General features: G+C 38.1%; 1 protein-coding gene across 7 annotated transcripts in view; it reads right to left on the reverse strand.

Annotated features, from left to right (window-relative positions):
• The window catches only part of slmapa (sarcolemma associated protein a), a 78,815-nt gene that overhangs the window by 61,183 nt on the left and 7,411 nt on the right, over nucleotides 1-10,221 (reverse strand). The window lies entirely within an intron of this gene.

The raw sequence follows: 10,221 nt of genomic DNA on the forward strand, positions 1-10,221 counted from the left end.
TCCCCCCCCCCCCCTCCCAATCTGCACATCATCATCATATGAATGAAGCACTTTTTAAACCAGAAGCTGGACCACCAGCATTCCTGCAATACCTCCACCCACCATCAGAGCACTTCTCAGGAAAACACCCTTTATCGTTCTACGTCTGTTCTCTCTCCACGTCCCTTTTCATCCATTAGTAGTGCCAGCTACACAAACATCATGCTACTCCGTTTGGATTTTACTTTGCTCTTAGCTTCCAAAAACAGTACAAACCATCAGCTGGCAGCTAGCCCTGCAGGCACAACAACCACTTAACCAGTCAGCAGGTCAACGCATGACACCAGTTTGTATCAACACTACAGACAGATTTAAAGAAAGTAGCAGTCACCTGATGGATAAACCCTCCCAGAATCACTCGCAGGAGTCACCCTGACTCCTGGAACAACTAAAAATAATTCCACCTTAGAGCAGGACATCCAATATCGGGATTTAATGCAAACAAGATCCAAGGTCTATGAAAACATGTATACTAACAAATAATTAGATGACCTAATCTAGTCAATACCTTAAGAAAAAAATAGCAAAGATAAACCCAGACACCGAATAATAGTATTCAAGAGAAATTCCAGTGTAAATTCTTCAGTTTCCAAATCAACTAGAACATGCACATATTTGTTTCATCACTAGCACTGCAGCTCCCATACAAACAGATAAAGCGGATTATTCCTTCATTAGCAAAATATGACAAAGTACTTTTACAAAAAGCAGCACCAAACATCCATCACTCCAGGAGTCTTGGGCCAGTCAAGACACATTTCACAAGTTCTTGAAATGTCACTGCCAGTCATAAAACAGAAGCAAGGGGACTCTACCACATGCAAAAAAACTCATACAGGGTTTAAAGTGGGCCTGTTATGCTATGTTATTTCTCAAATGCTCAAATTAAACATGGCCAAAGTATCAAATAATGAAGTCAGGGTATTTACAAGTATTCCCTGTGAGCCATCAGTTACTTTAAATTTATCTAAGCCAGAGACACAATGAGAGCAATCAGTGGACAACTCTACATCAGCAAAGATGGTAGTAAAAGTTCCAGGTGAAAAGTTAAAATTTTAAGCTTTTATTAAAATCAGACTTGACTAGTAATTTTATCAATTGCATACAATTGTTTTATGTTCCAGTAGCAAAAATTTAATTTACATAGCTGGTAGGATGGCTGTCAAACAGAGGTATTACTGTACAGCCAAAGGTGTCAAACATTGTTTTGAAAAATATTGGCGAAGATATTTTAAACATGTAGTTCAATAAAAAACAAAAGTGAATTAGGAGATGAAATCACATATTAGAGAGCTGTGCTATAAAGTTAGATGTTAGCTATCAATCTGATGCTCAACACAGAAAGCACTGATGAGTTACATGTAGCTGACCAGCCAGCAATGCCTCTCTCTCTCTATCACTTTTCCCCACCCATCTACCCTAATGCTGCTAGCCCAAGTTCAGAGGAGGACTGCAGCTTTGAGATGAGTGATAGTGGTGCAGCAGTGCTTGCACTACAAAACCAGACTCAGATAGAGGCTTGCTGCGCCTTCCTTCATATGGAGGGAAAGGGGGCACGACTGTTGTTTACATTCAACAGTTTCCTATAGGCTGACTACTTCTTGTTGGTCCTGGTTTAGGATATTGAGAGATCTGTGCTTTAATTCAGACATCTGTAACAGCATTATTTAGATTATTTAGATTAAAGTGTAAGTTTTTAAGGCACATACACAACTGTGCTACTGTGCAAATTAATTATGCTTGAGAAAGGCAAGGCAGTGCATACTCTGCATGTGAGTGTGTAGTCTGGGCTTTAACTGTCTATGAGCACAGAAGCCCCACCTACAAATGAATGAATGAATGAATGAAGTAACCATCGTTTTATTTATTTGTTTTAAACACACACATCTTTGTTCTCTACAAGTTCCACGTTGACAGTGATACGTTTTTTTGGCACTGATCTGAAGTCATAGTACTCTGACATTCTTGATATAGAGTCAGAGCCAAGATTTACTTAAACGCTTTTTAAACAGCACTATGTATCTGACATTGTGAGCTGTAATCTGAAACACCTGATTATATTTAAATATTTTTTAAAAGTCCTTGTTGAAAAAAGGGTTTGATAATCTTAAATTATGGATAAGATATGAATTATAGATTAGGGCTGCCACAAACGATTATTTTGATAGTCGACTAGTCACCGATTATTTATGCGATTAGTCGACTAATCAGATCATCATCCACTGGACGTAAAACTACAGCTTATTGCACCAGCAGCATCTGCTCTTACATAACTATCATTAGCTTACAGCTTTAAGCTTTTAAGGTGCTAACTAAAAATAAAGACAAGATGATAGTTTATTCAATTTTAATGAAATTTGCAGATTGTTTTGGTAAAGTTTAATAAACTCCTTGCTATCTAAAATATAACAGGACACCGGAGTATATTCTCCAGCATCTCACACTTCTGATAATCAGCTGTCTGCTTGACGTTTATTCAGCTGTGTAAAAACTATAACTTTAATCTCAGCCAAACCGATTTACTCAGGAACAAATAAAATACTAAAAAAAAAAAGCCAAACAACAGCATTTTTAATTTATCTAAGTGACTCATATATATTTAACCTGAGTAGCGAAAGTCGGCGGTGGGTTTGAAAACAATTTGCGGGAGTCCGTGTTCTCACCGCGCTAGTGACCTAGCCCCCGGCTAGCTATCGAGCTAGTGGGTAACAGACGTCTCCGAAAACGTCGGAGTGCTTTTGAGAATATGTGGTGTCCTGATAAACTGAGCCGATATTTGAGGTTTACACAGCTACATTCTCGCCTGAAAATATGTTAAACGTTTATTTTGTGACCCAGAAAGAATAATAAGAGTAATATTAAAACTAACTAGCTACCGCCATTGTTGGAAACTAAGCTGGGCCGCGCTATGAATTCTGGGACACAGCTGCTTCTTCTTCTTCGGGGTTTAACGGCAGCTGGCATCCTTGTACATGCAGTGCTGCCATCTTCTGTTTCAGTCCGTTATTACACTCTTAAATCCTGCTATTATTCCTGCGTCTTTTGCGATCTTACAAAGCTTCAAACGGCACATCGACTATTAAATCAGTCGTCGACGATTTTGATAGTCGACGTAATCGTGACTAGTCGACAAATCGTGGCAGCCCTATTATAGATTAGCTGGCAGGATACAAGTCTTAAAACTGATGTGAAGCAATCAAATGGAGAGAAGATATGTCACCGTGTTTGTGTACTACAGCAGCATCAACTCCACACTGAGGTGTACCTCAGTAATACTGGTTTGCTATACCCATGGCAGACCAGACAAGCATTCATTGGCGTCATCTGAATAACTGGTTATCAGTCTACTTTAAAAAGACTTTAGGTCCAATCCTGAAACAAACAGTGGCTGAACTATGGAGCTCGTTTCACTTAACAACAATAATGATAACAATAACAACAACAACAACAATAATAATAATAATAATAATAATAATAATAACAACAACAACAACAACAACTTCGAGGTTATTGCAGCAAAGTTTTTATTGTAGCCTTTTCCAACAGTCTGATCCAGGATTTTTTATTAATACATTTATTAGTACTGTATGGAAAAAAAATACAACAAAAATTGGCCAAGTAGCCAATTTGCTTCACCTGAGAATCAACCAGTGGAAATGCCATCGATGGCCCAAAAAGGCTGGCAGCTGGGCAGTCAATTCGATGCCACACTTCTTTCTTTCTTTTTAAACTTAAAAAAATGGTTTTGTTGAACCCTGTGAAGTTTTCTCTCTCTTATGTTCAAGATTTCTTAGCTCCAAGCCCAACTCCATCAACTCAGTTTCACTTGTGATGGCAGCGCACCTAAGTATGACTTCGACAGGAATACAGCAGAGGACTATGAAGACTAAATTCATCTTTCGCCAATAAGAACCCCTGAACACAAACCTAGATCTGCCAATAGCTGTTCTTTGGATCTGCTCAGGACATAACTTGTTCAAACTCTAAAAACTATTTTAAATAACTTTCACATGATATTTGCCAACTTCCACATGAGCAAAGCCAGCCATTCAAGTTTTATACACATTTAGTACACAGATGGCAGTAGCATGTTCTGCCATCGCTTCTTTGGCGTTTAGTGAGAGATTTGTACCCAAAGTTAAATACTTTTTTTCTCCCTCAGCATGGAGCTGACATGTAAACCCAACATTCACAGGTTATAGAGCATGTTTCAAAGAAAGGCTGCAGATGGAGAGAGAGAGAGAAAGCAGGAGAGCCAGCTGACTTGAGACTGGACTCCTGCCACCATTTCCATAAGAGGCCGTTTGCTGCTGCTGCTGGCAAACAAAAAGAGTGTTTTATCGGCGTGCTCATTTCTGCAATAGTGTCTGCCTTACCTTCAAAGGTGAATCTTAGTGCACAAATGTTTTGCTATAGACTTCACTGTCTTTAATAGTTAACATTACCTCCTTAATTAAGTTACACATTTTTCCATACTGAATATAAATTTAAGACAATAATGAAACAAAAAAAGAGTGCCAGAGGCTTTCTAGTTTCCTCTCCTTAAAGTGTGAGGATTTGACTTTTTTCTTTTTGGGGCATTTTTTAGACTTCCTGCAGCCTTTTGTGATATGGATCTCCAGCTCAACCAAGTGAGCTATAGTGGCATCCCATTTTTGCTTATTTGTTTTTTGTTTGTTACACTCAGGAAACCTTTCCATTTTTGACCTAATATATTAAGATAGTATTCTTCAAAAAGAAGATCTCCTTCAAGGAAGCTGATGGGAATCATTTGTAACCATGCAGACTGTTTTATTTACATACAAGCCCATATAAAGAAGAAGGTATTAACAGGGGGTGCTTTGTTATTACACCTTTTCTTAAAAAAGAAAAAAAAAATTAAAAATACACACAGCCACAGTGGCACTCTAACTCCACATTTTGATTCATCAAAATCAAAAGAGTCATACAGTAGTGGCAGAGTAGAGTCAACCATACTTGGTTGCTAACAAAATGCCGTTATTAAACTGCATCCATAAACCATACAGGTGCTAAGTAACACACTAATAACAAATCTAGAATTTAACTCATCAAAACTGGAACATAAACTTCTTGGATGGTCATTATCAAACAACAAGCCATATTGTTTGCCAGATGATGTGATTTAAAATGTTTCTGAAGACACAAATATGGTGGACAGGTCCAATTCAGTACCTTAAGTTAGCAGAACAGGTAGCTTATGACTGTCCATGTATTTATACCTGATAATCAGACAGCGACTCCCCTAAATTCAAATCTCAAAAGAATACAAATAGGTGAGTAACTTTCTATGCCAGAAGAAAATCCTGACAATAGTCTTACCTAAAAGTTGCTAACATATAAACCAAACCAGGTTGACTTCTAACAAGCTCATGAGGATTAACTGTTAACAGCATCGTCATTCCTATTTGAGGAAGTACTAAAAAGCTGAAGATGGGTTGCATTATCTCTGACCAATCAACTGGTTCACCTGTTAACTTGAGTGAATAGGTGAACTTGAGTGAACAAGACGTTTACTCCTTCAGCTCTTTCACAATAACCTTCCCACAAAGCTGGTTCCTGTTCAGCTGGAGTTTGTATGTTGATCTTGGTACACTGGGTTCCTGGTATAACCCTCAATGACTTAGCACACAAAAAGACATGAATAGAGTTGGTGTAGAATAGGATAATGTAACACACATACAAATAGTAAATGGGCTTTAACACCCCTACAGTCTAAAAATAAAAAGCTCCCAACAGCTTGCATCGTGTCTAAACAAGTTATGAAGACTGCCTCTAGCCTAACATGTTTAAATACTAATTAAAATGTACTAAAATCTGCAGCAACATGTCAGGATCAGTCAAAATTCAGACAGAGAAGAGATGGAATGACAGACAGGACATCAGAATATCTGCTGTTCCCATTGACAGTGGTGATATCAGAGCCCCAACACTTAAAGATACATTTTGGAATTTATCCATCTCAATAGACTATCCCAGCTTTTTACCAGCAGCTGTTTAAAGAGCCAAGGCAAAGGAGATGTTAAAGATGAAACCAAACTTCATCTGCCATGTTTTTCTCCCAGTGAGGGAAAAAAAATATTCACATTTACTGTAACCTGGTTCAAATTCAGTCATCACTTAAAGCCAATAAAGAAAATCTGATTGGTCATTTAAATATGTCGCTGATTCAGGATGTCAGCTCATACAATTTGTTTAGTTATTTTATTTTACTTTGCTTATGCTATTTGTATATGTACAGCACTTTGTGAACCCTGGTTTTATGTTAAAGTGCTTTATAAATAAAGCTGGTACAGTATGGTATGCATTAAGGAACAGGAAAAAAACATTTCACCTAAAGGCTACTGGATGTTTTGGGTTATTGAAAAGCTGTTTTTAAAAAGGATGTAAATAAGACATCTGTCCTAGTTTCATAACGGTCAGAAACTGCACTTCTAAAGATCCATTGTGGTATCCTGCTCCAATATCTGGAAGCAGCACTCTATCACTAAACACATGAACGATGCCAAAGCTGAGGCTGCCAGGCTGCTCTTCTTGCCAAAAGAGTCTTATTCCTCCACACACGTGCTCAGATATTAAGTGTACTACAAATCTGAATCCACTCTGTATAGCAACGTTCTTGTGCCTTGTTGGCATTCATGCTGAGGTTATTACCATGCCGTGGATTATTGACACCAGACAACAACTCTGCTCTGCTGTCAGCACTGCTTTCCACCAGCTGCCTGGGTGACTGACCAGCTCTTTGGCTGCCTTTAATCATGATCTAACTACCAATGATGCTGTGTTAAAATCCACATTGGCTACCTTCCTCATCATTGACTTTAGTTTTATGAAAATTTTGTTTTATGAAAATGGTAAAAAAGTATTTAACATGATTCATATACAGAGCATTCTCATTCCCAACGCGTGACATACCGACGTAGGGCTGTGTGATATGACCAAAATCTCATATCCCAATATAAGACATTTATCGTCCTGACAACGATATAAATCACAAAAATGTAACATTTTCTGTAAATTCTGTGAATCTCGGGCAGCTCGTCTTGCGTGACGTTTTTCCAGCTGGGCGTCCTTTACCTGGAGTCGAGTGTTTTAACCGATGCATGAAACTATACATTTTTAGACATAAGTTGTAACAGCTACCATTTTCTTTCAAAAGTTTGAGTCAAAGGTTTATTTATTTAGCACCTGACGGCTCTTTTTTGCTTCTCATCCGTAAACTCTCTGCATACTCTTTCACGTGATTCAGTTTATTTTGAAAGGGAGCATCGGTATGCTATGTGTTGAGGTTACAAAGTGTTGTCACATACGAGCTCTTTTTTGTCTGTCTGTAAATCATTTAGGTTGTGTACCCAACGTACTTGTTAATCAAGAGATTAAGCAAATGACGCACTCTACCCCAACCAGTTGATCAGTTGATTTTCATGGTTGCAACAACAATTGCATCAAAACAAAATTAACCATGCAGCATTTACAGTACAAAAAGCACATGGCAAATGGCAACGCTTGTTTTTATTACGTCAATATTCTCTTTTTCATACAATGCTTAGGTTTCTACATGCTAACCGGTTTTTACACCTGAGTAGATAATGAGCCTTTGAATCTTCTAAATCTGTTCATAGTTCGTTCAGTTTAGTTTGTGCATAGATTTTCCCTTCTTTCTTTCTACCTGTCAATTCCAAATCCTGCACAGAGAGCTCACAGAGGGAAAAGTTGATCCTGATGAGGTACTGCATACAAATCAACACAAACGGGACACTTGCATCATAAGAAAAGTTACATTGTTGTTCAGTATAAATAAAAATAGAATGATTCACTTTTTTTTTTTTTAAAAACCTACAACAAGCAGATGTTGACAGAAAAAAAAAGAAAGAAAACAAGAAGAGTTGGCTTGTGCAGTCATGTCTGTGTCCTGCAGGATGCTAAGTCTGGTCTGATCTGGTCTACTGGCACGTGTTAGGGTTCTCAGCATACAAACACACTGGATGAATGAATGACTGGTGGGATAACTAGTGAGTAATACAGCTGTATTAGAGGGATCACCTCACTAAGTCTAAATCGGATTTAATCTGACAAGTATCTGCCTGCGAGTCCATCCGACTGACAAACTGGTCAGTGGCTACAGACACTGACCTGTAAAAAGAGTTAGGAAAATGGACAAATATATTGGCTCTCTTCACTACTATGACCAACTCTTCATGTGGTGGTGTCGGTGGTAATGGGTGAGGTTAGGCTTTTACTTTTACCAATATATCAGCAATTGTCTGGCGGAAAATTTTAAACACACTGCCCAACCCAACTGGGAAAACTGTTCCTATGATTCATGTCAGCGAGGTGGGACGTAAACCTGATATAATCTGACGTAAAGCTTCCTTTATTTATATTATATTATATAAAGTCCACCCTATTTTTTTGACTACCATCTACTTAAAAAGGCTGGGTAGGTTTGAAATATTATGACAGTCCTACAGTCCTGCCAATGGGGAAAATGGAAAATAATTTTATTTTTCATTTATTAAAGCTAAAATTACATTTATGGTTTTCAAACTGGCAAAAATTGGTTCAGACAAAACTGTGCAAGAACCAAGTCTGCTTATGTATATATTCACTCCTTTAACATCCATCCATGAAACAAGGAAAACTGTTAATATTCAATTATATATAAATCAGATTTTTAATATTCAGTCACAGCTCTATACACCACCCTATAAGCAGCCATTCTGATCCAAGACAAGTCTGCTAAGAACCATTTCTAATTAGGTAGGACATGTGGTTCTCTGGGGCCACTTTGAAGGAAAATTATTTACATTTGTTGTTTCTAGATTAACTTATATAACTTATAACATTATAATAACCCTATTCATTCATTTATAACATTTTGGTGCACTACCCACGTTTTTTATGACGTGTAAACAAAGATCAGGTGTAAGAGTAGTGAGTAATGAGAAACAGCGGGAAATTTAGTGGGATATGTGCACAGACAGAGTGTTATCAATTAGTCACATTTATCAAGAATTTTTAAAGCGCTTTGAGGAAAGTAGAAAACATGAACCAAAAATGGCACAGCACTATTTAACTGTCTGACTGACATATCCTCTCGCTACAAATCAATCTGTCTGACTGTCTGGAGCTCTTGAAGCCATACCATCCTAAACTGAAGTCCCAGGACCTCCAGGGTTAAGAGAGAAGCAGCTGGGTCGAGTCTGACCTTCCCATGATGGCTACTACCTAAATAAACACTTCATTATTTTCTCTCAGAGCCCTTCAGATATTCATCTCACCAGCTGCGTTCATGTCAATTAGCTCATCCTTCCTCTGCAGTAGTTAGCAGCACCAGGAGTCCACGGCATAGCATGCAAGCATAGAGTTAGTCTCTCAGTCTGACTGAGACACTATAACCTGACCAAATATAAAAGGTCAGTGCTACCTGTCTGCTTGAAGTCTAGGCTGTCAGACTAATCAACTAAGTAGAAAAACCAGCAAACACTCACAAACATTAGTAAACTGACCACAGTCAGGTAGATGAGGTTAAACATTGGCCATAAAAATACTGCATGTGTACTTGAGAGCTTTGGTGATTGTGGCTAGAAGAGCTAAAATCAGCAACCCTCATTTCTTGCAGGCTAGATCCATATACATGTGTAGAATATGGTTAGACATGTTTATGTCAGTTTATTCTGACATAGTGGGCATTCATTGCCTCTTTTTGTTACATATGAAATATGTCCCTCACACTCACAGATCTCAGACAGAAAATGATAAAGGCATTGCCGTCCTGACTACTATGGGAGATGTCGAAACATCTTTGAGTCAATAGGCAACTGCTGTTATAGATTTTTAAAAAAAATTTTGTTTAACAGGTGCAAATCCACACTAATAATGTTCAGGACTATGTCTGACCTGGTGTGCTCTTTCTGCCAGACTATGAGCTTCTCACAGTCAAGTTTCAGAGATGTTAGAGGTAATTAAACATGGGCTGCAAGTTCAAAGTGTGAAAATACACATGAAGTGATTAGAAACCACCTCAGAAAGAGCTTCTTCAAGCAGTTAAGATTACCTTCATTAATGTGAAGAAACAGCCCAAAGACAAGTCTGAGGTGAGGTGGGAAAGAATAGAATATGGAAATGATCGTGGCTCAAGAGTTGGGAGTTCGCCTTGTAATC

This window comes from Haplochromis burtoni, unplaced genomic scaffold (assembly GCF_018398535.1).
Source record: "Haplochromis burtoni strain Fernald_Lab_line unplaced genomic scaffold, NCSU_Asbu1 Contig_183, whole genome shotgun sequence".
Classification (NCBI taxonomy): Eukaryota; Metazoa; Chordata; class Actinopteri; order Cichliformes; family Cichlidae; genus Haplochromis; species Haplochromis burtoni.